Source organism: Salvelinus alpinus, chromosome 31 (genome assembly GCF_045679555.1).
Source record: "Salvelinus alpinus chromosome 31, SLU_Salpinus.1, whole genome shotgun sequence".
NCBI classification, from domain to species: Eukaryota; Metazoa; Chordata; class Actinopteri; order Salmoniformes; family Salmonidae; genus Salvelinus; species Salvelinus alpinus.
Window position 1 is genome coordinate 20,825,589 of NC_092116.1, and position 25,842 is coordinate 20,851,430.

At 45.2% G+C, this 25,842-nt stretch overlaps 1 protein-coding gene across 4 annotated transcripts in view; it reads left to right on the forward strand.

Moving 5' to 3' along the window:
- Nucleotides 1-25,842, forward strand: part of LOC139561913 (phosphofurin acidic cluster sorting protein 1-like) — a 78,214-nt gene that overhangs the window by 20,225 nt on the left and 32,147 nt on the right. The window lies entirely within an intron of this gene.

Sequence of the window (25,842 nt, forward strand, 5' to 3'; positions counted from 1 at the left end):
GGGGGGGGGTGTCTGTACAGCTGGGGAAGATAGGTTAGATATACGGTTGTAGAAGTGGTGAGGTTTTGGTTATTGAGCTCCTCCCCTTATCTCCGTACCACATATGGAGTCACATGGTCTCTTCAGCACAGGGAGGGGTGAGGGAGCAAGGTGATGGATTTGATAACGTGCAAATGAGAGCGCAACGTTGTGAAGTGTGATATGTTCTATGACATAGAACTGTCTTTATGCAGATACTGTGAATGTGGAAAGTTGAATTTAGCACTTACTTGTTGAGGATGTGACAGACATGGCCTCAGGGAGACGGGGGGATTGTGTGTGTTAGAGTTAGAGGAGATTCAGAGAATCAGCGCTCCTTACGAAGTGAGAGAACTGAGCCTTGTCCTTGCCCATGGCTCTGGGAAGTAGAGCAAGAGACAGACAGACAGATAGAGACAGAGAGAGAGAGAGACCGACAGAAAGAGAGACCGACAGAAAGAGAGACAGACACAGAGATAGATAGATCGATAGAGAGTGAGACAGAGACAGAGAGAGACCGACAGAAAGAGAGACAGAGAGAGACCAACAGAAAGAGAGACAGAGAGAGACAGACAGAAAGAGAGACAGAGACAGATAGAAACAGAGACAGAGAGAGAGACAGAGAGAGACAGAGAGAGAGAGAGACAGAGAGAGAGAGAGACAGAGAGAGAGAGAGACCGACAGAAAGAGAGACCGACAGAGAGAGAGACCGACAGAAAGAGAGACCGACAGAGAGATAGACCGACAGAGAGATAGACCGACAGAGAGATAGACCGACAGAAAGAGAGACCGACAGAAAGAGAGACCGACAGAAAGAGAGACCGACAGAGAGAGAGACCGACAGAAAGAGAGACCGACAGAAAGAGAGACCGACAGAAAGAGAGACCGACAGACACAGAGAGAGACAGAGACAGATAGAGACAGAGAGAGACAGACAGAAAGAGAGACAGACACAGAGAGAGACAGAGATAGAGACAGAGAGAGAAGGCAGTTCTTGAATCAGACAGTTTTAACCCATCTATTGAGGCTACACCCTTTGTGTGTGTGTGTGTGTGCGCGTGTGTGTGTACGGACAGAGACACTTGCTCCTATATGTACAGTCAGTGTGTGTGGGCTGGGCATGGGACTGCCACTACTTCAAGTATGACTGTGTCTACCTCCCTCACTGTTGACCTGGCTGGTTCATTCACAGTGTCTGCATTCACTAGGTATATTCACTTAACACCATGCACCTGAAGGACTCGCTATTGGTGTTTATCTCACACACTGTGTTTCATAATCATACAATATACACTGCTCAAAAAAATTAAGGGAACACTTAAACAACACAATGTAACTCCAAGTCAATCACACTTCTGTGAAATCAAACTGTCCACTTAGGAAGCAACACTGATTGACAATAAATTTCACATGCTGTTGTGCAAATGGAATAGACAAAAGGTGGAAATTATAGGCAATTAGCAAGACACCCCCAATAAAGGAGTGGTTCTGCAGGTGTTGACCACAGACCACTTCTCAGTTCCTATGCTTCCTGGCTGATGTTTTGGTCACTTTTGAATGCTGGCGGTGCTTTCACTCTAGTGGTAGCATGAGACGGAGTCTACAACCCACACAAGTGGCTCAGGTAGTGCAGCTCATCCAGGATGGCACATCAATGCGAGCTGTGGCAAGAAGGTTTGCTGTGTCTGTCAGCGTAGTGTCCAGAGCATGGAGGCGCTACCAGGAGACAGGCCAGTACATCAGGAGACATGGAGGAGGCCGTAGGAGGGCAACAACCCAGCAGCAGGACCGCTTCCTCCGCCTTTGTGCAAGGAGGAGCACTGCCAGAGCCCTGCAAAATGACCTCCAGCAGGCCACAAATGTGCATGTGTCTGCTCAAACGGTCAGAAACAGACTCCATGAGGGTGGTGTGAGGCCCCGACGTCCACAGGTGGGGGTTGTGCTTACAGCCCAACACCGTGCAGGACGTTTGGCATTTGCCAGAGAACACCAAGATTGGCAAATCGCCACTGGCGCCCTGTGCTCTTCACAGATGAAAGCAGGTTCACACGCACATGTGACAGACGTGACATAGTCTGGAGACGCCGTGGAGAACGTTCTGCTGCCTGCAACATCCTCCAGCATGACCGGTTTGGCGGTGGGTCAGTCATGGTGTGGGTTGGCATTTCTTTGGGGGGCCGCACAGCCTTCCATGTGCTCGCCAGAGGTAGCCTGACTGCCATTAGGTACCGAGATGAGATCCTCAGACCCCTTGTGAGACCATATGCTGGTGCGGTTGGCCCTGGGTTCCTCCTAATGCAAGACAATGCTAGACCTCATGTGGCTGGAGTGTGTCAGCAGTTCCTGCAAGAGGAAGGCATTGATGCTATGGACTGGCCCGCCCGTTCCCCAGACCTGAATCCAATTCAGCACATCTGGGACATCATGTCTCGCTCCATCCACCAACGCCACGTTGCACCACAGACTGTCCAGGAGTTTGCGGATGCTTTAGTCAGGAGACCATCCGCCACCTCATCAGGAGCATGCCCAGGCATTGTAGGGAGGTCATACGGGCACGTGGAGGCCACACACACTACTGAGCCTCATTCTGACTTGTTCTAAGGACATTACATCAAAGTTGAATCAGCCTGTAGTGTGGTTTTCCACTTTAATTTTGAGTGTGACTCCAAATTCAGACCTCCATGGGTTGAAAAATTTGATTTCCATTGATCATTTTTGTGTGATTTTGTTGTCAGCACATTCAACTATGTAAAGAAAAAAGTATTTAATAAGAATATTTCATTCATTCAGATCTAGGATGTGTTATTTTAGTGTTCCCTTTATTTTTTTGAGCAGTGTATATTTCACAGCACCTTGGTACATTAGGTTGTTAACATAAAGAGAGTACTTGTTCTTGCTGCAGGCTAGGTGTCAGCAGGTGATTGAGCATCTGCAGGGCAACAGAGAGAGGAGGGTTCCTGGTGTGTCTTTATCCCTGTAGTGTATTAGTGCTCTGACAGCAGTCTGTTTTTTAACCTTTATTTAACTAGGCAAGTCAGTTAAGAACAAATTCTTATTTACAGCCTAGGAACAGTGGGTTAACTGCTTTGTTCAGGGGCAGAACAACAGATTTTTACCTTGTCAGCTCGGGGATTTAATCTAGCAACCTTTTGGTTACTAGTCCAACACTCTAACCACTAGGCTACCTGCCACACAGTTCTCCTGGAGTGTGAGGAGGCCTTGGCTGTCACACACTCACCTGCTGCCACTGTTACCACTGTTACCACTGTTACCACTGCTGCTCTCTGTGTTATTACCACAGGCACCATTACTGTTCTCACCAGCTCTACTGCACAGGACAACCTATTCTGTCGCCAGTCTGTTGCTACTTTGTCGCTTTTCGCTACCTCACAGTCCAACCAAGGTGACATGAGTTGAGGAGCGAAGCTGTCCTTGGCTACAGAGGATAGTCAGACACTCGTGGAGAAAATGTATTTAAAAAAAACTCAAAACATTTTGGCTCGGCCATGAAGCTTGAAGCCGTCTCTGCCTCTTGTCAGAGCTGCAGTTTAGACAGAGCACAGCTTGACTATAAACACTGCCTTTCATTTTCAGTTTGCCTTTCTTAGGAAGAATAAAAAGGGAACTGGTCTATAGTCTAACATGTACTTATGTATCCCACTGTTGCTGTATCATTTCTGTCTTGAAGAGTTAAGGTTTAGGCCTAAGACGTTTTGGTTGTATTGTGAGGTTTAGGCCTAAGACGTTTTGGTTGTATTGAGAGGTTTAGGCCTAAGACGTTTTGGTTGTATTGAGAGGTTTAGGCCTAAGACATTTTGGTTGTATTGTGAGGTTTATGTCTAAGACGTTTTGGTTGTTTTGTGAGGTTTAGGCCTAAGACGTTTTGGTTGTATTGTGAGGTTTAGGCCTAAGACGTTTTGGTTGTATTGTGAGGTTTAGGTCTAAGACGTTTTGGTTGTATTGTGAGGTTTAGGCCTAAGACGTTTTGGTTGTATTGTGAGGTTTAGGCCTAAGACGTTTTGGTTGTATTGTGAGGTTTAGGCCTAAGACATTTTGGTTGTTTTGTGAGGTTTAGGCCTAAGACATTTTGGTTGTATTGTGAGGTTTAGGCCTAAGACATTTTGGTTGTATTGTGAGGTTTAGGCCTAAGACATTTTGGTTGTTTTGTGAGGTTTAGGCCTAAGACGTTTTGGTTGTATTGTGAGGTTTAGGCCTAAGACATTTTGGTTGTATTGTGAGGTTTAGGCCTAAGACATTTTGGTTGTTTTGTGAGGTTTAGGCCTAAGACGTTTTGGTTGTATTGTGAGGTTTAGGCCTAAGACATTTTGTTTGTATTGTGAGGTTTAGGCCTAAGACATTTTGGTTGTTTTGTGAGGTTTAGGCCTAAGACATTTTGGTTGTTTTGTGAGGTTTAGGCCTAAGACGTTTTGGTTGTATTGTGAGGTTTAGGCCTAAGACGTTTTGGTTGTATTGTGAGGTTTAGATCTAAGACGTTTTGGTTGTTTTGTGAGGTTTACGCCTAAGACGTTTTGGTTGTATTGTGAGGTTTAGGCCTAAGACGTTTTGGTTGTATTGTGAGGTTTAGGCCTAAGACGTTTTGGTTGTATTGTGAGGTTTAGGCCTAAGACGTTTTGGTTGTATTGTGAGGTTTAGGCCTAAGACGTTTTGGTTGTTTTGTGAGGTTTAGGCCTAAGACGTTTTGGTTGTTTTGTGAGGTTTAGGCCTAAGACGTTTTGGTTCTATTGTGAGGTTTAGGCCTAAGACGTTTTGGTTGTTTTGTGAGGTCAGAACAATCAATTTGAACTTCCCACCCACATGAGAATTGGATAAGAGCGCTTTCTTTCTCCCTAACATCCTCCTCCAGGGGCTGCTCTCTCTCTGCTCTCTCTCTGCTCTCTCTCTGCTCTCTCTCTGCTCTCTCTCTCCTCTCTCTCCTCTCTCCTCCCTCTCTTCTCTCTCTCCTCGCTCCTCTCTCCTCTCTCTCCTCGCTCCTCCCTCTCTTCTCTCTCTCTGCTCTCCTCCCTCTCTTCTCTCTCTCTGCTCTCCTCCCTCTCTTCTCTCTCTCTGCTCTCCTCCCTCTCTGCTCTCTCTCTGCTCTCCTCCCGCTCTTTCCTCTTTCCTCTCTCCTCCCTCTCCCTCTCTCTACTCTCTCTCTACTCGCTCTCTCTCTCTCGCTCTCTCTCTCTCTCTCTCTCTCTCTCTCTCTCTCTCTCTCTCTCTCTCTCTCTCTCTCTCTCTCTCTCTTCGATTTCAATTAAGGGCTTTATTGGCATGGGAAACATATCTTATCATTGCCAAAGCAAGTGAAGTAGATAATAAACAAAAGTGAAATAAACAATTAAAAGGAACAGTAAACATTACACTCACAGAAGTTCCAAAATAATAAAGACATTTAAAATGTCATATTATGTATATATACAGTGTTGTAACGATGTACAAATAGTTAAGTACAAAATAAATAAACATAAATATGGGTTGTATTTACAATGGTGTTTGTTCTTCTTGTGGCAACAGGTCCCAAATCTTGCTGCTGTGATGTCACACTGTGGTATTTCACCCAATAGATATGGGAGTTTATCAAAATTGGGTTTTGTTTTCTAATTCTTTGTGGCTCTGTGTAATCTGAGGGAAATATGTGTCTCTAATATGGTCATACATTTGGCAGGAGGTTAGGAAGTGCAGCTCAGTTTCCACCTCATTTTGTGGGCAGTGTGCACATAGCCTGTCAATTTTCATAGACTTGAAAGCCAAATCAGTGATTATTGCAGAAAAAGCGGGTTAAACTATTTTGATATAATAATACAATTATTAGTGGGTCTTATGGTTGCGAAAGGTTTATATTTAGCCTAGTTATAAATTCATTTGATTATTCCTGACTCTTTGAAATGCAGTGTATTGACCATTAATTGTAGCTTATTGAGAGAAAAAATCAAATAAATGAGAAATATATTGTGAATCGCCCATAGATATAATTTTTAGGCCATATTGCTCTAGTTTTTATGGTGACGGTCTGTGAAGAGCACAGGAAGTGCTGGAGTGAAGGAGAACCCCATTGACACACACACACACACACACACACACACACACACACACACACACACACACACACACACACACACACACACACTTCTTTTGAGGATGTGCATCTACACTGCCTTACGATTAACTATGAGTCAGAACACACACGTACGCACATATGGTAAATATATATGAATACATATAATCTTTATCCCATGTTTTACCCCTCTCCCCCTCTCTCCCCCTCCCCCTCTCTCAGACACACACTGAACCAGCTTTGGGCTTTAGAGGGAATGCACTGATTGAGAGCTAGTTCATACGTTCAGTCAGACACACGTGATGCTTGGGAGAGAGAGAGAGACATAGCACTGCATGGCAAACAGACAGAGTATGGGCGAGAGAGGTGAAGAGAGGAGAGGAGAGGGAGTGAGAGGTACAGTGTGAGGGGAGAGAATTAAGGAATGACAGCAGTGGAATGAAAAAGCCCTGACATGGAGGGAGGGAGGGAAATGAGACAGAGAGAAAGGGAAGAGCAAGAGGGAGAGATTGTTGTTTTCATTGGTCATGTTGCCGTGGGTGGTAAGAATTGGGGAAATTAAGAAAAATGAGTAGACAATGAGACCTAGCGAGACATTAGCACGAGGCATGAAGCTAGCCACACACACGCTGTAGTCATAGATTGACAGCTAACACAGTCTGTCACGCTGTAGTCATAGATTGACAGCTAACACAGTCTGTCACGCTGTAGTCATAGATTGACAGCTAACACAGTCTGTCACGCTGTAGTCATAGATTGACAGCTAACACAGTCTGTCACGCTGTAGTCATAACACATTCTGTCACACTGTGGTTATAGATTGACAGCGCTAACAGTCTGTTACGCTGTAGTCATAGATTGACAGCGCTAACAGTCTGTTACGCTGTAGTCATAGATTGACAGCGCTAACAGTCTGTCACGCGGTAGTCATAGATTGACAGCGCTAACAGTCTGTCACGCTGTAGTCATAGATTGACAGCTAACACAGTCTGTCACGCTGTAGTCATAGATTGACAGCTAACACAGTCTGTCACGCTGTAGTCATAGATTGACAGCTAACACAGTCTGTCACGCTGTAGTCATAGATTGACAGCTTACACAGTCTGTCACGCTGTAGTCATGGATTGACAGCTAACACAGTCTGTCACACACGCAAACCACGGAGAAGCGAAAAGCCACAGAGGAGGAGAGACTGATCGATCAAACTCTGGCTTCATTTGGCGCCTAATCTCCCTTGGCGGAGCGTTCTAGAATATCTCTTCATCATAGAATAGAATATCTATGGCTGGATAGTATACCAAAGACCATCCACCAGCTAATTGAATGATAGTTAAAAGTGAAAGTAATAACCCATGAACCGCCTGTCATGCATTGCAGTCAAAGCACGCTGCAGAAATCATAATGGTTGTAACGTTAGACAAGACGATTAGGATGACAGAGAGGAAGATACTTTCCCAGAATGACGTCAGAGACATTTTCATCAGATTCTGATTTGGGGATTATTTGACTTTTATTTGGGCTGTGGCTGGACCTTGTAAGGATTTGATAACATCAGTTTGCTAGTACAGCCGGATGGGCAGACAGACAGACAGACAGACAGAACAAGAACATGCATTCACTCAGCATTAAGTTTTCAGAAGCGTTGTGGTCATTTTAGGGGAACTGGTGTGGCATATACAGTACAGCTGATGTAAAGGACCTCACAGTTAGTCACTGCCAGACATGGAGGGAGGGGTGGGCAGAGACACAAGAGACACAAGAGACACAAGAGACAGACAGACAGACAGACAGACAGACAGACAGACAGACAGACAGACAGACAGACAGACAGACAGACAGACAGTGACAATAGACAGGCAGAAATGCAGACAGCCCCCCAGACTGTGTCCCTCCGTCAAGGCCCCCATGTTGTTGCTGAGATGGCATATGAGTTTCGCACCCTCACCGCTGAGAGCGGCTGGAATGAGGAGGCCCTTCAGGGAGCATTCCAGAACGCGCTCACGGAGACCCTCAAGGACGAGTTGGTGTCCAGGGATGAGCCTGATGGACTTGATGAACTCATCTCTCTCGCTATCCGCATCGACAACTGTCTCCGTGAGCGTCGGAGGGAGAGGTTAGGTAGGGTTGCATGCCCCATAACATCTGCTCCAGTGCCTTGTCCTCCTTCTCTGACTGCATCCCATCCCAAGGCTCTTCCAGATCCTGAACCCATGCAGCTCGGCCGGGTCTGTCTCTCTCCAGAGGAGAGGCAACGATGAATCAGTGCTAGGAGCTGCCTATACTGTGGCCAGGTTGGTCACTTTGTCTCCACTTGTTCCCTGCGTCCAGCAAAAGAGGGGGCTCGGCAGTAGTGGGGGATATACTGTTGAGCCAAATCTCCAGCCCATCTCCCCCCAGACCCCTGCTTGAAGGCAACCTTGTGTGGCAGAGGCAGGCTTTTCCTCTGTCTGTTCTCATCGATTCGGGCACCGACGAGAGCTTCCTGGACCAAGGTGTCATTACCCAGTTGGGCCTGGACACTGTCCCACTCGATTCACCCCTCAATGCCAACGCTCTCAATGGAAAGCTCCTCGCCCGTGTCTGTGAGAACCGTCCCTGTCATCCTGCGTCTCTCTGGAAATCACCAGGAAAAGATCAGTTTCCACATAATCGACTGTCCTTACTCTCCCCTGGTTCTTGGCCATCCATGGTTAAAGCTACACAACCCACAGATTGACTGGACCTCCGGAAAGGTAACCACTTGGAGTTCATTTTGTCACTCTAATTGTCTACATTCTGCCCTTGCCCCTGCCTTGTCTGTGCCCCAGTTCACTCCAGAACCTCCGAACCAGTCATCAGTTCCTCCCGACCATCACGATCTAGCTCCTGTGTTCAGCAAGCATCACGCCCTGTCGCTGCCGCCTCATCGGCCGTACGACTGCGCCATTGATCTCCAGCCTGGAGCTCCTCTCCCCAGTAGCCGGTTGTTTAACCTCTCTCGCCCAGAGCAAGAGGCTATGGAGAGATACATCCAGGATTCTCTAGCTGCAGGAGTTATCAAGCCATCTTCCTCCCTGGTGGGTGCTGGGTTTTTCTTTGTGAAGAAGGATGGGTCACTGAGGCCGTGCATAGACTTCCGTGGGCTGAATAATATCACAGTAATAGAACACGTACCCCTTGCCACTCATCAGCTCTGCTTTTGCCCCCCTTTCATGGTGCCACGGTGATTACCAAACGCAACCTCCGGAATGCCTACCACCTTGTTCGCATAAGAGAGGGGGACGAGTGGAAGACTGTTCAACACCCCACTTGGTCACCTTGACTATTTGGTCATGCCTTTTGGTCTTACTAACGCCCCTGCTGTTTTCCAGAACCTAGTCAATGATGTGCTGAGCGATGTGATTGGACGCTTCGTTTTTGTTTTTTGTCTATTTAGATGACATCCTGATTTTTTTCCAAGGACTCTGAGGCTCACCAGAAACACATTCGCCAAGTTCTTCAATGGCTGTTGGAGAATAAGCTTTTTTGTTAAAGCTGAGAAATGTGGGTTCCATGCTGCTTCAGTGTCTTTCCTGGGTTATATTATTGCACAGGGACAGTCACGTATGGACCCCGCCAAGGTCATGGCAGTCACAGAGTGGCCTGCGCCCTCCAACCTGAAGCAGCTACAGCGTTTCCTGGGTTATATTATTGCACAGGGACAGTCACGTATGGACCCCGCCAAGGTCATTCTCAATGTCTTTCCTGGGTTATATTATTGCACAGGGACAGTCACGTATGGACCCCGCCAAGGTCATCCTCAATGTCTTTCCTGGGTTATATTATTGCACAGGGACAGTCACGTATGGACCCCGCCAAGGTCATGGCAGTCACAGAGTGGCCTGCGCCCTCCAACCTGAAGCAGCTACAGCGTTTCCTGGGTTATATTATTGCACAGGGACAGTCACGGATGGACTCCGCCAAGGTCATGGCAGTCACAGAGTGGCCTGCGCCCTCCAACCTGAAGCAGCTACAGCGTTTCCTGGGTTATATTATTGCACAGGGACAGTCACGTATGGACCCCCCCAAGGTCATGGCAGTCACAGAGTGGCCTGCGCCCTCCAACCTGAAGCAGCTACAGCGTTTCCTGGGGTTTGCAAATTTTTACAGACGTTTCATCCGCAACTACAGCCGTCTGGCAGCACCTCTCACCACGCTCACCTCCACTCCCTTCCACTGGACTCCTGAGGCAGAGGCAGCATTCCTGGAACTCAAGCGTCGCTTCACCTCCGCTCCGGTCCTTACTCTGTCCGGCCCAGAACTCCAGTTCATTGTGGAGGTGGACGCCTCTGACACCGAAGGTCCACCCATGTGCATTGTTTTCCTGTAAGCTCTCACCTGCAGAGAGGAATTTTGACATTGGAAACTGGGAACTCCTAGCAGTTAAGCTGGCTCTTGAGGAATGGCGTCACTAGCTGGAGGGCTCTGTACCCCCCTTCATCGTGTGGACTGACCATAAAATCCTGTCCTACCTCCAAACGTCTGAACTCCCGGCAAGCCAGGAGGGCCTTGTTCTTCGGTAGATTCAATTTCAGTCACTTATCGCCGTGGTTCGAAGATGCCCTCTCTCGCCAATTCACTACCGACAACACGGGTACCGAGCCAGAAGCCATTGTGCCATCCACCTGCGTCGTTGCCGCCGTCGCCTGGGAGATCGAGTCCTGTATCCGCCAGACTCAGCAGAACCAGCCTGACCCGGGTAAAGGTCCTAGTAATGCTCTGTTTGTTCCAGATTGTGTTCGCTCTGAGGTTCTTCAGTGGGGCCATTCTACCCACCTCACCTGTCACCCTGGTATGAACCAGACCCTCGCCTTCCTGCGCCAGCGCTTTTGGTGGCCCTCCATGGAGAGAGATGTGCGGGAGTTTCTCAGCCTGTTTGGTTTGTGCCCGGAACAAAACCTCTACTAAACCCACTTCCGGTCTGCTTCGCCCTGTTCCCATACCCAGTCACCCCTGGTCACACATAGCTCTGGACTTCGTCACTGGCCTTCCCCCATCTAACGGTAACTCTGTCATCCTCACCATTATTGACAGGTTTTCCAAAGTGGCTCACTTCATTCCCCTCTCCAAGCTCCCGTCCTCCAGGAAAATTGCGGGCCTGTTAGTATCCCATGTGTTTCATCTGCATGGCATTCCCACTGAAATCATTTCCGACAATGGACCCCAGTTTACCTCCCAGGTATGGAGATCCTTCTGTTCAGCTCTTGGTATCAATGTCAGGCTTTCTTCTGGATATAATCCCCAGATCAACGGCCAGACCGAACTGGCCAACCAAGAGATGGAGACTGCCCTACGCTGCGTGACTTCTGCTAACCCTTCCTCCTGGAGCGCTCAGCTACCCTGGGTTGAATATGCCCACAACTCCCTCACCAACGCCTCGTCAGGTATGTCACCCTTCAAGTGTGCTCTGGGTTACCAACCCCCCCTTGTTCCCCGCCAAGGAGGTTGAGGTTGCGGTTCCCTCTGTCCAGGAACATCTGCGCCGTTGTCACCGTACTTGGAGGAAGGCCCGGGCTGCCCTTTTCGTGCCTTTGACAGGACCCAGTCCCAAGCCAACCGTCGCTGGGCCTCAGCTCCAGTCTACCCCCCAGGTCAAAAGGTATGCCTCTCATCAAAGGACCTGCCATTGAAGGTGGCATCGAAGAAACTTTCCCCCTGATTCATTGGTCCCTTTGAAAATGGCCGTGTCATTAACTTCTCTGCTGTGCGCCTGAAACTACCAGCCTCTCTCAGGATCCATCCTACCTTCCATGTATCCCTGATTAAACCTGTCTGCTCCAGTCCCCTGTCTCCTCCTGCAGTGGCTCCTCCACCCCCTCGGCTCATCGATAACCATCCTGCCTATACCGTCTGGCGACTTTTGGATATACGCCGTCGGGGTCGCGGCTGGCAATTCCTGGTGGACTGGGAAGGATACGGGCCTGAGGAGCGCTGCTGGGTGCCCCGCCTTCACATCCTGGACCCCTCCCTCTTTCTATACCTCACAGCGCCAAGTGGAGTGGTACTGTGGGTACTGTTACATCTGCTCCTGCCACGCCCTCTACTGCTCATCCTGTGTCTCCTTGACTTGCCGCCACTCCCCCAGTACTCCCTCTCTCTGTGTGTGTGTGTGTGATTGTGTGGGCGGAGACAGGTGTGCTGGAGTCAGAGCAGATCACCACCAACTGCAACCTGTTACATAATCAAGACCTCTACAAATACTCAGCCCTGCCACTTCCATGCTGCCAGATCGTAATCTCTGCTCAGTCAGTCCATGTTTCTAGCTGTTTGTTCCTGTTGTGCCTGTTTTCCTAGCCTGATGCTATTTTCCTCTCCGCTACAGTTCTGCCCACTCTGACTCTGGTCCCTGTCTCCAGTTCCACATCTCATCATCCTGCTACTCTGTCCTGGATTCCCCACTCTACTACTCCCTTGGATTCCCCTCCGGACCTGCCTACCCTGTCCCAACCCCTCTCGCTCCAGCCTAAGCCTCCGCACATGGTTTCCTGCAACCCACCCAAGCTTCCCCTGCCTGCACTCCGTCTTACCCCTGTGTTTCAATAAATACCATGGTTACTTCATCCCAGTCTCCTCGTCTGAGTCTGCTCTTGGGTTTCCTTGTTCCACTCCTCGTAACACACCTGAGTTTGGACAGTGTGACAGTGTGACAGTGTCTCTCATTTAGCTAATGAGAATCAGCTTTGGTCAGATCAATACTACCTGTATTAAACTGCTGGATTAGTGTCCTGTTCTCTTTTTCTCTCCATCTCTCTGTGTCTCTCTCTCCATCTCTCTGTATGCCTGTCTCTCTCCCTCCATCTCTCTGTATGTCTGTCTCTCTCTGTATGTCTGTCTCTCCAATATATGCAAATTAATATTAATACCATTTAAAAGTAGATGTTTTTTGCATTGGATATATTTACCATATCATATGGAGACAGAAACATAAACATTTTACCTTATCATAAGTAGACATAATTGCAAATGATTAAATCCTTCCAATAGAAAAAAAAACACACAATTAGTTACGAATTTAACTTTAATTAAATGAGTTGACACTTCACATGGGATGATTTCAGTGAACAACAAAAGAAATGGAATATTGAATGATCCCCCAATGATCTACCACAGAACCCAAAAACGTTTTCAACATACATCTGTAAAATGATAGTCTAGAAACTAAAGCTTTGGTTGTCTTCCTCTCAGACTTCCATGTCTTCTCCCTGGACCTCCTCAATGTCCACCTCTTAAACACCAGACTCTGAAGCCTCATCTTCACTGTCACTTTCCAACCTTGTTGAGGATGGCTCGTTGTCAGGCTCAAAAGCCTCAAATTTGCCCGGATGGCCACCAATTTCCCAATCCTTGTATTGGTCAGCCTGTATCGTGCTTTGGTGTGTGTGTTCCCAAACAAGGACCAGTTGCGCTCTGAGGCGGCTGATGTTGGTGAGATTTGTAGGATGATTGAGGCAACAGGGGAAAGAGCCTCAGAGCCACAAAGTCCCTTCCACCAGGTGGCTGATGAGATATGTTGGCACGACATATTGCATCTCCATCCAAAAGCCCTTGCTTGAAAGTGTACTTCGCCAGACTGACAAGAACATTGCCCTCATCCAGGCCAAGGTGGCGAGACACGGTAGTGATGACACCATAGGCCTTGTTGATCTCTGCACCAGACAGGATGCTCTTGCCAGCATACTTGGGGTCCAACATGTATGCTGCGGCGTGTATGGGCTTCAGGCAGAAGTCGTCACACATTTTAATGTATTTCAGAACTGCAGATTTCTCTGCTTGGAGCAACAGTGAAGTTGGCAAGGCAGTATGGATTTCTTCTCTTACATCTGCAAGCAGAGTCTGAACATCAGATAGGATGGCATTGTCTCCCTCAATCTGTGCAATGGCTACTGCTATAGGTTTCAGGAGTTTCAGGCTGCTTACTACTCTCTCCCAAAATACATCATCCAGGAGGATCCTCTTGATGGGGCTGTCTATATTGGCAGACTGTGATATGGCCATTTCTTGGAGAGACTCCTTCCCCTCCAGGAGACTGTCAAACATGATGACAACACCACCCCAACGGGTGTTGCTGGGCAGCTTCAATGTGGTGCTCTTATTCTTCTCATTTCGATTGGTGAGGTAGATTGCTGCTATAACTTGATGACCCTTCACATACCTAGCCAGTTCCTTGGCTCTCTTGTGAGTGTATCCATTGTTTTCAGTGCCATGATGTCCTTGAGGAGCAGATTCAATGCATGAGCACCACAGCCAATGGGTGTGATGTGAGGGTAGGACTCCTTCACTTTAGACCAAGCAGCCTTCATGTTCGCAGTATTGTCTGTCAGCAGTGCACATACCTTCTGTGGTCCAAGGTCATTGATTACTGCCTTCAGCTCATCTGCAATGTAGAGACCGGTGTGTCTGTTGCTTGTGTCTGTGCTCTTGTAGAATACTGGTTGAGGGGTGAAGATTATGTAGTTAATTATTCCTTGCCCACGAACATTCGACCACCCATCAGAGATGATTGCAATACAGTCTGCTTTCTCTATGATTTACTTGACTTTCACTTGAACTATGTTGAACTCTGCATCCTTCAAATGAGTAGATAAAGCATGTCTGGTTGGAGGGGTGTATGCTGGGTGAAGAACATTCAGAAATCTCTTCCAACACACGTTGCCCGTGAGCATCATAGGTGAACCAGTTGCATACACAGCTTGAGCAAGACATTAATCAGCATTTCTCTGACTACGTTCCTCCATTGAGTAAAAAAAAACTTCTGATTCCAGGAGGACCATGAGCTGTTGCTATCGATAAGGTGTCTGATTCATAATTTTCACCTCGAATAGAACTAGAGGGACTTTTGTCAGAGGTTGCTTGTTGTGAGCGCTGAGGGAACTTTATGCACTTGGCCAGATGATTCTGCATCTTTGTTGCATTGTTCACATATGATTTGGCACAGTACTTGCAAATGTACACAGATTTTCCTTCTACATTAGCTGCAGTGAAATGTCTCCACACATCAGATAGCGCCTGTGGCATTTTCCTGTAAAGATTAGGAAAAATGTTTTTTTTTAAACCCAAATACAATTCCATGTACAGATAAATAGTTAAGCAGTTAGATTGAACAACTCCTTTGTAAGATACATGTTTTAAAATGAAACATGTTTGGAAACAGGTGAGTTAACACTCCTCAGTTAGCAGGTTCAAGCAAGCTAAAACCCACATGGTAGCAAAAACTAACTAACAGAAATTGTTAACAAGTTAGACATTTAAACACTGCTGTAGGCTACTATTTACTAGTTAACTTCTTACGGCTGAGATCCCGTTATTATGATTATGTTAGGTCAGTACCTAGTCACAGAAAAACACAGCCATTTTTCCAGCCAAAGAGAGGAGTCACAAAAAGCAGAAATAGAGATATAATGAATCACTAACCTTTGATGATCTTCATCAGATGACACTCATATGACTTCATGTTACACAATACATGTATGTTTTGTTTGATAAAGTTCATATTTATATCCAAAAATCTTAGTTTACATTGGCGCGTTATGTTCAGTAATGTTTTGCCTCCAAAACATCCGGTGATTTTGCAGAGAGTCACATCAATTTACAGAAATACTCATAATAAACCTTGCTAAAAGATACAACTGTGATACATGGAACTTTAGATCCACTTCTCCTTAATGCAACCGCTGTGTCAGATTTCTAAAAATCTTTACAGAAAAAGCACACCATGCAATAATCTGAGTACGGCGCTCAGACACAAAAACAAGCCATACAGGTTCCCGCCATGTTGTGGGGTCAACAGAAGTCAGAAATAGCATTATAAATATTCACTTACCTTTGATGATCTTCATCAGAATGCACTCTCAGGAATCCCAGTTCCACAATAAATGTTTGTTTTGTTCGATAAAGTCCATAATTTATGTCCAAATACCTCCTTTTTGTTCGCGCCTTCAGTTCACAAATCCAAATTAACAACGCGCAGGCCAGACGAAAGTCCAAAAATTCCATTACAGTTCGTAGAAACATGCAAAACGATATATAGAATCAATCTTTAGGATGTTTTTAACATAAATCTTCAATAATGTTTCAACCGGAGAATTCCTTGTCTTTAGAAATGAAAAGGATTGCAGCTACCTCTCACAGGAGCGCGCCTGAATGAACTCATGGCCTTCTGGCAGACCTCTTACTCAATCAGCTCTTATTCTCTCCTCCTTTACAGTAGAAGGCTGAAACAAGGTTCTAAAAACTGTTGACATCTAGTGGAAGCCTTAGGAAGTGCAATCGGACCAAATGTCCACTGTATCTTGGATAGGCAATGAGTTGAAAAACTACAAACCTCAGATTTCCCACTTCCTGGTTGTATTTTTTATCAGGTTTTTGCCTGCCATATGTGTTCTGTTGTACTCACATACATCATTCAAACAGTTTTAGAATCTTCAGAGTGTTTTCTATCCAAATATACTAATAATATGCATATCTTAGCTTCTAGGCCTTGAGTAACAAGCAGTTTACTCTGGGCACCTTATTCATCCAAGCTACTCAATACTGCCCCCCAGCCATAAGAAGTTAACAAAAATAATGTATGTCATATAAAATATATTCACCCCACCCAATATTGTAATCAAATCTTCCTAGAAAGCGTGTAGTCCTTGGCTCAGACATTGTTGTAATGTGGGCTCAATAGCATCTCATTAGTGTGCAAGATCTTGAGAATCAGATGTACATGAAGAATGCACTGTGCATGCAGAGGGTTACAATTCCATTGAATAGGTGATAGTTTAACCAAAATATGTCACAAGACCTAGAATTGCCTTATGTGTATCCCACAAAAACGTTCACTGTTATAAGTTCACTTTTTTGATTGAATTTACGCAAACTCCCCAAAATCCCGGGCTTAACTTCCCATTAAAAATTTCGGAGATATTTACGGAAATTTCCTGGAAAGTGTCAGACCCTTTGCAACCTTATCCCTGTCTCTTTCTTCCTGTCTCTCTCCCTGTCTCCCCTGTCTCTCTCACTGTCTCTCTCCCTGTCTCTCTCTTCCTGTCTCTCCCTGTCTCTCTCACTGTCTCTCTCTCCCTGTTTCTCCCTGTCTCTGTCTCTATCCCTCTCTCTCTCTGTCTCACTCTCTGTCTCTACCTGTCTCTCTTTCTCTCTCCCTCTCCCAGTGTATTTCTTAATCTCTCCCTGTCTCTCTGTCTCTCTCTCTCTCTCTGTATGTCTGTCTGTCTCTCTCTGTATGTCGGTCTCTCTCTGTATGTCTGTCTCTCACCCTCTCTCTCTCTACCTGTCTCCCTCTTTCTCTCTCCCTCTCCCAGTGTATCTCTTAATCTCTCCCTGTCTCTCTGTCTCTCTCTCTCTCTGTATGTCTGTTGTCTCTCTCTGTATGTCGGTCTCTCTCTGTATGTCTGTCTCTCACCCTCTCTCTCTCTACCTGTCTCCCTCTTTCTCTCTCCCTCTCCCAGTGTATCTCTTAATCTCTCCCGGTCTCTCTCTCTCTCTCCATCTCTCTGGCATTACAGGGGCTAACAGGGCTAACAGAGTCACAACCCAGTCTGGGTGCAGTCAAGTGTACATGCATACTAATTAGCACCACTGTAATTATCTGGAGTGTGTGTGTGTGTCTTTTTTTCTATGTGTGACCTTGTCTTTAGTTGATCTTCCTTCCCCTGTCTATGATGAGGGCATCAGTGTGTGAGGTCATGTCTGGTGTTTCTCTATTAGATGATGCGTGCCGCTGTGTGTGTTCATTTATTGGCTTGCAGCAGTCCATGTGAGGCGGACAGGAAACAGACACTATCTCTCCATATACGTCCTGCCTTAATCTATGATGTGTTTTGCAGGTGTTAGACAAACATTGATAAGATCCCAATCGCCAGGGCCAGCCCATCTCCCCAGCCCGTCTGCTGCTAGGCTAACCGCTAACACTGCTAATCTCTTGATGCTCTGACAAAGGCAGGACTGCCGAATCACGTTAGTCTGTCTGGCCCGAAAATTAAAAGGTGAAATGAGGTGTCCTTTTTTCAAAGAAACTTTTTGAAGTGCCGCCGTTTCCCAATGTTTCTTGAACTTGGGATTTCATTTGACGTTATTGCCATATATGGCAGAGCAGCCAGCTATTAATGCGTGATAGCCCGCCTGTTACCTACTCCACTGCTAATGCTACATCAGAAACATTCACTATGAGATGTGTAATGGATTATAAATGCATTTTAGAGCATTTGTGTGTTATTGGTTGGTAAAGGGAGCTGTGAAGTGTTATGAAAGCTTATAGCTGTGTTATGAATGCTTATAGCTGTGTTATGAATGCTTATAGCTGTGTTATGAATGCTTATAGCTGTGTTATGAAAGCTTATAGCTGTGTTATGAAAGCTTATAGCTGTGCAGGGGTCGCTTTAGAGTTCAGAAATCTGCATTTTGAAACGTAAACCATCAACAAATGGCACCTACGTTTTATATTAAACGTCAACAGTGTTGTTTTGCTTCAATAGAGTGATCAGGGGCGTGCAATTACAGTTTTCCTTCTCTGAAAATACATTAGTGCATTCGGCAGAAAATAGCTTAATGTTAATCAGATGACAACAGAAGCAGCTATTTGGCTGGTACCCACACAACTAAATGATCTTACAATGAAAAGGCAAAGTATTTTTTGCAAAAACATATGCATGGCCATCATATTTTGAATGTTTATCATAGCCAGTTACATTTATTCATGTTTAGCTTGAAGTTGCATTTTACCAGAGAAAAGTAGCTCCACAGCAGTCAGAGCGCTGTTTGCTGATAGAATGACCGTTGGTGAATTCTCAACCGAGTGGAGAAGTGGAACTGAAGCACAAAGTTAGTCTGATGCTGAGCAGGAATTACACTAAGAAGAATTTTAGATCTGGCTTTACAAAACGCAGCAAGATATTTATTTCAGTCTGCATCGGTCCATCTTAACACAACCCAATGATAACTGTCGTTCTTAACACAACCCAATGATAACTGTCGTTCTTAACACAACCCAATGATAACTGTCGTTCTTAACACAACCCATTGATTACTGTCGTTCTTAACACAACCCAATGATAACTGTCGTTCTTAACACAACCCATTGATTACTGTCGTTCTTAACACAACCCATTGATTACTGTCGTTCTTAACACAACCCATTGATTACTGTCGTTCTTAACACAACCCAATGATAACTGTCGTTCTTAACACAACCCATTGATTACTGTCGTTCTTAACACAACCCAATGATAACTGTCGTTCTTAACACAACCCATTGATTACTGTCGTTCTTAACACAACCCAATGATAACTGTCGTTCTTAACACAACCCATTGATTACTGTCGTTCTTAACACAACCCATTGATAACTGTCGATCTTAACACAACCCAATGATAACGGTCCGCGTCGGTCGTTCTTAACACAACCCATTGATAACTGTTGATCTTAACACAACCCATTGATAACTGTTGATCTTAACACAACCCATTGACAACTGTCGATCTTAACACAACCCATTGATAACTGTTGATCTTAACACAACCCATTGATAACTGTCGTTCTTTACACAACCCATTGATAACTGTCGATCTTAACACAACCCATTGATAACTGTCGATCTTAACACAACCCATTGATTACTGTCGTTCTTAACACAACCCATTGATAACTGTCGATCTTAACACAACCCAATGATAACGGTCCGCGTCGGTCGTTCTTAACACAACCCATTGATAACTGTCGATCTTAACACAACCCATTGATAACTGTTGATCTTAACACAACCCATTGATAACTGTTGATCTTAACACAACCCATTGACAACTGTCGATCTTAACACAACCCATTGATAACTGTTGATCTTAACACAACCCATTGATAACTGTCGTTCTTAACACAACCCATTGATTACTGTCGTTCTTTACACAACCCATTGATAACTGTCGATCTTAACACAACCCATTGATAACTGTCGATCTTAACACAACCCATTGATTACTGTCGTTCTTAACACAACCCATTGATAACTGTCGATCTTAACACAACCCAATGATAACGGTCCGCGTCGGTCGTTCTTAACACAACCCATTGATAACTGTCGATCTTAACACAACCCATTGATAACTGTCGATCTTAACACAACCCATTGATAACTGTCGATCTTAACACAACCCATTGATTACTGTTGATCTTAACACAACCCATTGATAACTGTCGATCTTAACACAACCCATTGATAACTGTCGATCTTAACACAACCCATTGATAACTGTTGATCTTAACACAGCCCATTGATCACGGTCGATCTTAACACAACCCATTGATAACTGTCGATCTTAACACAACCCATTGATAACTGTTGATCTTAACACAACCCATTGATAACTGTTGATCTTAACACAGCCCATTGATCACGGTCGATCTTAACACAACCCATTGATAACTGTTGATCTTAACACAACCCATTGATAACTGTCGATCTTAACACAACCCATTGATAACTGTCGATCTTAACACAGCCCATTGATCACGGTCGATCTTAACACAACCCATTGATAACTGTTGATCTTAACACAACCCATTGATAACTGTCGATCTTAACACAGCCCATTGATAACTGTTGATCTTAACACAACCCATTGATAACTGTCGATCTTAACACAACCCATTGACAACTGTCGATCTTAACACAACCCATTGATAACTGTCGATCTTAACACAACCCAATGATAACTGTCGTTCTTAACACAACCCAATGATAACTGTCGTTCTTAACACAACCCAATGATAACTGTCGTTCTTAACACAACCCAATGATAACTGTCGATCTTAACACAACCCATTGATAACTGTCGTTCTTAACACAACCCAATGATAACTGTCGTTCTTAACACAACCCAATGATTACTGTCGTTCTTAACACAACCCAATGATAACTGTCGTTCTTAACACAGCCCATTGATAACTGTTGATCTTAACACAACCCATTGATAACTGTCGATCTTAACACAGCCCAATGATGACGTCCACGCGGTCGATCTTAACACAACCCATTGATAACTGTCGATCTTAACACAACCCATTGATAACTGTCGATCTTAACACAACCCATTGATAACTGTCGATCTTAACACAACCCATTGATAACTGTCGATCTTAACACAACCCATTGATAACTGTCGATCTTAACACAGCCCATTGATCACGGTCGATCTTAACACAACCCATTGATAACTGTTGATCTTAACACAACCCATTGATAACTGTTGATCTTAACACAACCCATTGATAACTGTCGATCTTAACACAACCCATTGATAACTGTCTGCGTCGGTCTCTTCTCAACCATAACATAACTGGGGCTGGTACAATTATTATATAATCGTGTAACAGACAATTATGGACAATAACCATGAACTAATAGTCGTTATAATCGTCTTAATACATATTCATTTTTAGGACAAGGGGGATTCAACTTTACAGATATCATTTACCCAATAGCAGTTTTAAATTTTTACATGAAGTGGGTAAAGTTGATGGTCATTATATGAGCAGAACGGCACCGTTGGGAGGAGAAGCTTAATTTCCAAACGTTTGAAGTGGTCAGAACCATTCGTTTTTGAGACGGGTGTCACCAGAGCTGTGTTGTTTACATTAGGTTTGTCAGAGCTGTGTTGTTTACATTAGGTTTGTCCGAGCTGTGTTGTTTACATTAGGTTTGTCCGAGCTGTGTTGTTTACATTAGGTTTGTCAGAGCTGTGTTGTTTACATTAGGTTTGTCAGAGCTGTGTTGTTTACATTAGGTTTGTCCGAGCTGTGTTGTTTACATTAGGTTTGTCCGAGCTGTGTTGGGTACATTTGTCACGTTCCTGACCTGTTTTCTCTTGTTTTGTATGTCTTTATTGGTCAGGGCGTGAGTGTTGGGTGGGCAGTCTATGTTTTCTATTTCTATGTTGGGTTTTGTGTTCGGCCTGGTATGATTCTCAATTAGAGACAGGTGTGTATCGTTTGTCTCTGATTGAGAGTCATACTAAGGCAGCCAGGGTTTCACTGGTGTTTTGTGGGTGTTTGTTTCCTGTGTTAGCGTTTGGGCCACACAGGACTGTTGCAGGTTAGTCACGTTTGTTGTTTTGTTTATTTGTAGTGTTTGTTGGTTTGCCATTAAAATCATGAATACCTCCTACTCCGCATCTTGGTCCGATCCATGCTCCTCCTCGTCTGAGGAGGAGAACGACATTGACAGCCGTTACAGAAACACCCACCAAACCAGGACCAAGCGGATTGGAGAAGGACGGCAAGAACCAAAGCAATGGAGAGAAGAGGAATGGACTTGGGAGGAGATCCTAGACGGTAAAGGACCCTGGGCACAGCCAGTGGAGTGTCGCCGCCCCAAAGCGGAGCTGGAGGCAGCGAAAGCGGAGAGGCGGCATTATGAGGCGCTTGCAAGGCAGAGTGGCTGGAAACCCGAGAGGCTCACCCAAAAATTTCTTGGGGGGGGGCTAAAGGGGAGTGTGGCGAAGCCGGGTTGGATACCTGAGCCAACTCCCCGGGCTTACCGTGGAGTGAGAGGGCGTCGTACTGGTCAGACACCGTGTTATGCGGTAAAGCGCACGGTGTCCCAAGTACGCGTGCTTAGCCCAGTGCGGGCTATTCCACCTTGCCGCACTGGGAGGGCTAGGTTGAGCTGTGTTGTTTACATTAGGTTTGTCCGAGCTGTGTTGTTTACATTAGGTTTGTCAGAGCTGTGTTGTTTACATTAGGTTTGTCAGAGCTGTGTTGTTTACATTAGGTTTGTCAGAGCTGTGTTGTTTACATTAGGTTTGTCCGAGCTGTGTTGGGTACATTAGGTTTGTCAGAGCTGTGTTGTTTACATTAGGTTTGTCAGAGCTGTGTTGTTTACATTAGGTTTGTCAGAGCTGTGTTGTTTACATTAGCTTTGTCAGAGCTGTGTTGTTTACATTAGGTTTGTCAGAGCTCATTTTTTGAGATGCATTATGATGTATTACGCACTTTTTCAACAAAAATGACAATTATGACAATATCTGTGGCCATGTGCATGACAATTAATTGTTACCCAAACTTCCACAATCGTCACAGCATTAAACATAACCAACGATGACGTCTGGTCAATTCTGACACCAAACTGGGGATTTTAGTTCAGTTGAGCTTCATATTTGACGAATTCCAGAATACATGAGAACTGTACTGAACTGTACTGGTATTAAATGTGTAATCTGTTGTGTCCCTACAGGACAACACTACACGGGGTTATACCGACGTTTCTACTGTATTAATAGGGGATTTGAAATAGATGTTACAGCTTGTCTTCCCAACAATAACAACAACAACAGCAGACATCTTCATCTCCACAGTGTTTTTCCCTTGTTACATGCAGTCGTTAGACTGTTCTATTTTAAGACTGTTGTCAGTTTCCCTTCAAAATGGCTCAGATCCTGGGCCATATTTGATGTCGTTTAATGTCCTCCACCCTCCTCCTCCCTCCTCTCGTTCCATGGCTATCACCTCAGACCCGTTTAAGAAGCCTTACTGTGTGGTGCGTGTGTGTGTGTAGATTTGTGTGGGAAAGGATGGCGGTGGCGGGGACTGATAGCTTGAATCCTGACATGGTGCCCTTTTTATTTTTCAAATCCCCCAAGAGACTTATGGGTAGGCTCTACCCCCTTTTGGACTCCACACTGAAGGAGCCAGGCAACGGTACACCAACCCCCCAGCACACGGCCAGAGTCAGAGGTCAGAGGTCTGAAGGAGGGTTAGTGGGTTTGAAGCCCGGACTGTAACAATTAAACTGTGTGCTTGTCTTTCTTCTGACTGTTGAGGACAATAGGTGTTCGGATGTGTTCCAAACGGTACCATATTACCTATATATGGAGGAGAGACAGAGAGAGGGGGCTTTCTGAAGGTCAGGCAGAATGATTGAGAACATGCACAGGAGGGAAGGTATGTGTGTGTCGTGTATGAAACAGATGACACAGCAAGGTCATGTTCCATGGTAGTCTCTGTTACCAAGGGAACCATATTGCACTTGCCTCTGAAAGCCACAATCAGGAATTTAAACCTCCTCCAATAGCCTGGTGTGTGTGTGTATTTCATCCGTATTTATTCCTTTCTCTACTAAAGCCGTGATGGAGAATTAATCTAACGGCTTTGTATTGTTCACAAGCCCCATTTCACTCCGGCACTATTTCAAATTGATCTGTGCTTCATACGTCAAAATAGGGGATTTATGTTGTTGCAGACAGATGTCTAAAACTTCAGAATACATATCAGTGAGAGATTGGATTAGATTAGCATTTATTTAGATGTACATTTAGATTAATTTTTGCATGAATTTAGCTGTACATTTAAAATTCATTTAGCTGTACATTTAGCTGTATAAAACACTGGTATTTTCTGTGGTATTTCAACAGGCAGGTGGCTAAAACTCATGGCACTCGCATGCATGTATGCGCACTCACACACACACACACACACACACACACACACACACACACACACACACACACACACACACACACACACACACACACACACACACACACACACACACACACACAAGGAGAGTACCATTTATGAGAACAGGGATCCTTTGTGTTTTACAAGTCAGTCTGACCCTAGTGTCAGGAGACAGGGAGGGGAGCGAGAAAGAGCGAGAGGCAGATGGAGAGAGAGAACCCAGAGAATGAGAGCAAGAGCGAGATGGAGAGGGGGAGAAGGAGAGTGAGAGAGGGAATGAGTGAGAGAGGGGGAAGAGAGAGGGGGGAGTGAGATTGGGAGTGAGAGAGAGAGAGAAGGGAAAGAGAGCGAGAGAGAAGGGAAAGAGAGCGAGGGAGAGAGAGAGTTGATAGTTGGGGTATGCTATCAGTGAGTGGTGTTTCTAAGGTAGAAGCCTCATATACAGACAGACAGTCGATGAGAGAGGCAGACATAGTCTCACGCTTGGAGAGAGCAGGAGAGAGCTGTCGTAGTAAAGATTAGGCATACAGGGCCTGTATTCACAAAGCGTCTCAGAGTAGGACCGACGATCTAGGATCAGTTATCGTTTTAAATCATAATTAGTATTATTATGGACAGGGGGGGACCTGATCCGAGATCAGCACTCCTACTCTGAGACACTGTGAATATGGGCCTCCATGTCTTTCTTCTTTCTTCTGTAACCATACCTCAACTTCCTGTTCATGGCAGCATTCTAACTATCCTCAACTTCCTGTCCATATCAGTATTCTAACTATCCTCAACCTCCTGTCCATATCAGTATTCTAACTATCCTCAACCTCCTGTCCATGGCAGCATTCTAACTATCCTCAACCTCCTGTCCATATCAGTATTCTAACTATCCTCAACCTCCTGTCCATATCACTATTCTAACTATCCTCAACCTCCTGTCCATATCAGCATTCTAACTATCCTCACCTTCCTGTCCATATCAGTATTCTAACTATCCTCAACCTCCTGTCCATATCAGTATTCTAACTATCCTCAACCTCCTGTCCATATCAGCATTCTAACTATCCTCAACTTCCTGTCCATATCAGTATTCTAACTATCCTCAACCTCCTGTCCATATCAGTATTCTAACTATCCTCAACCTCCTGTCCATATCAGTATTCTAACTATCCTCAACTTCCTGTTCATATCAGTATTCTAACCATCCTCAACCTCCTGTCCATATCAGCATTCTAACTATCCTCAACCTCCTGTCCATATCAGTATTCTAACTATCCTCAACTTCCTGTCCATATCAGTATTCTAACCA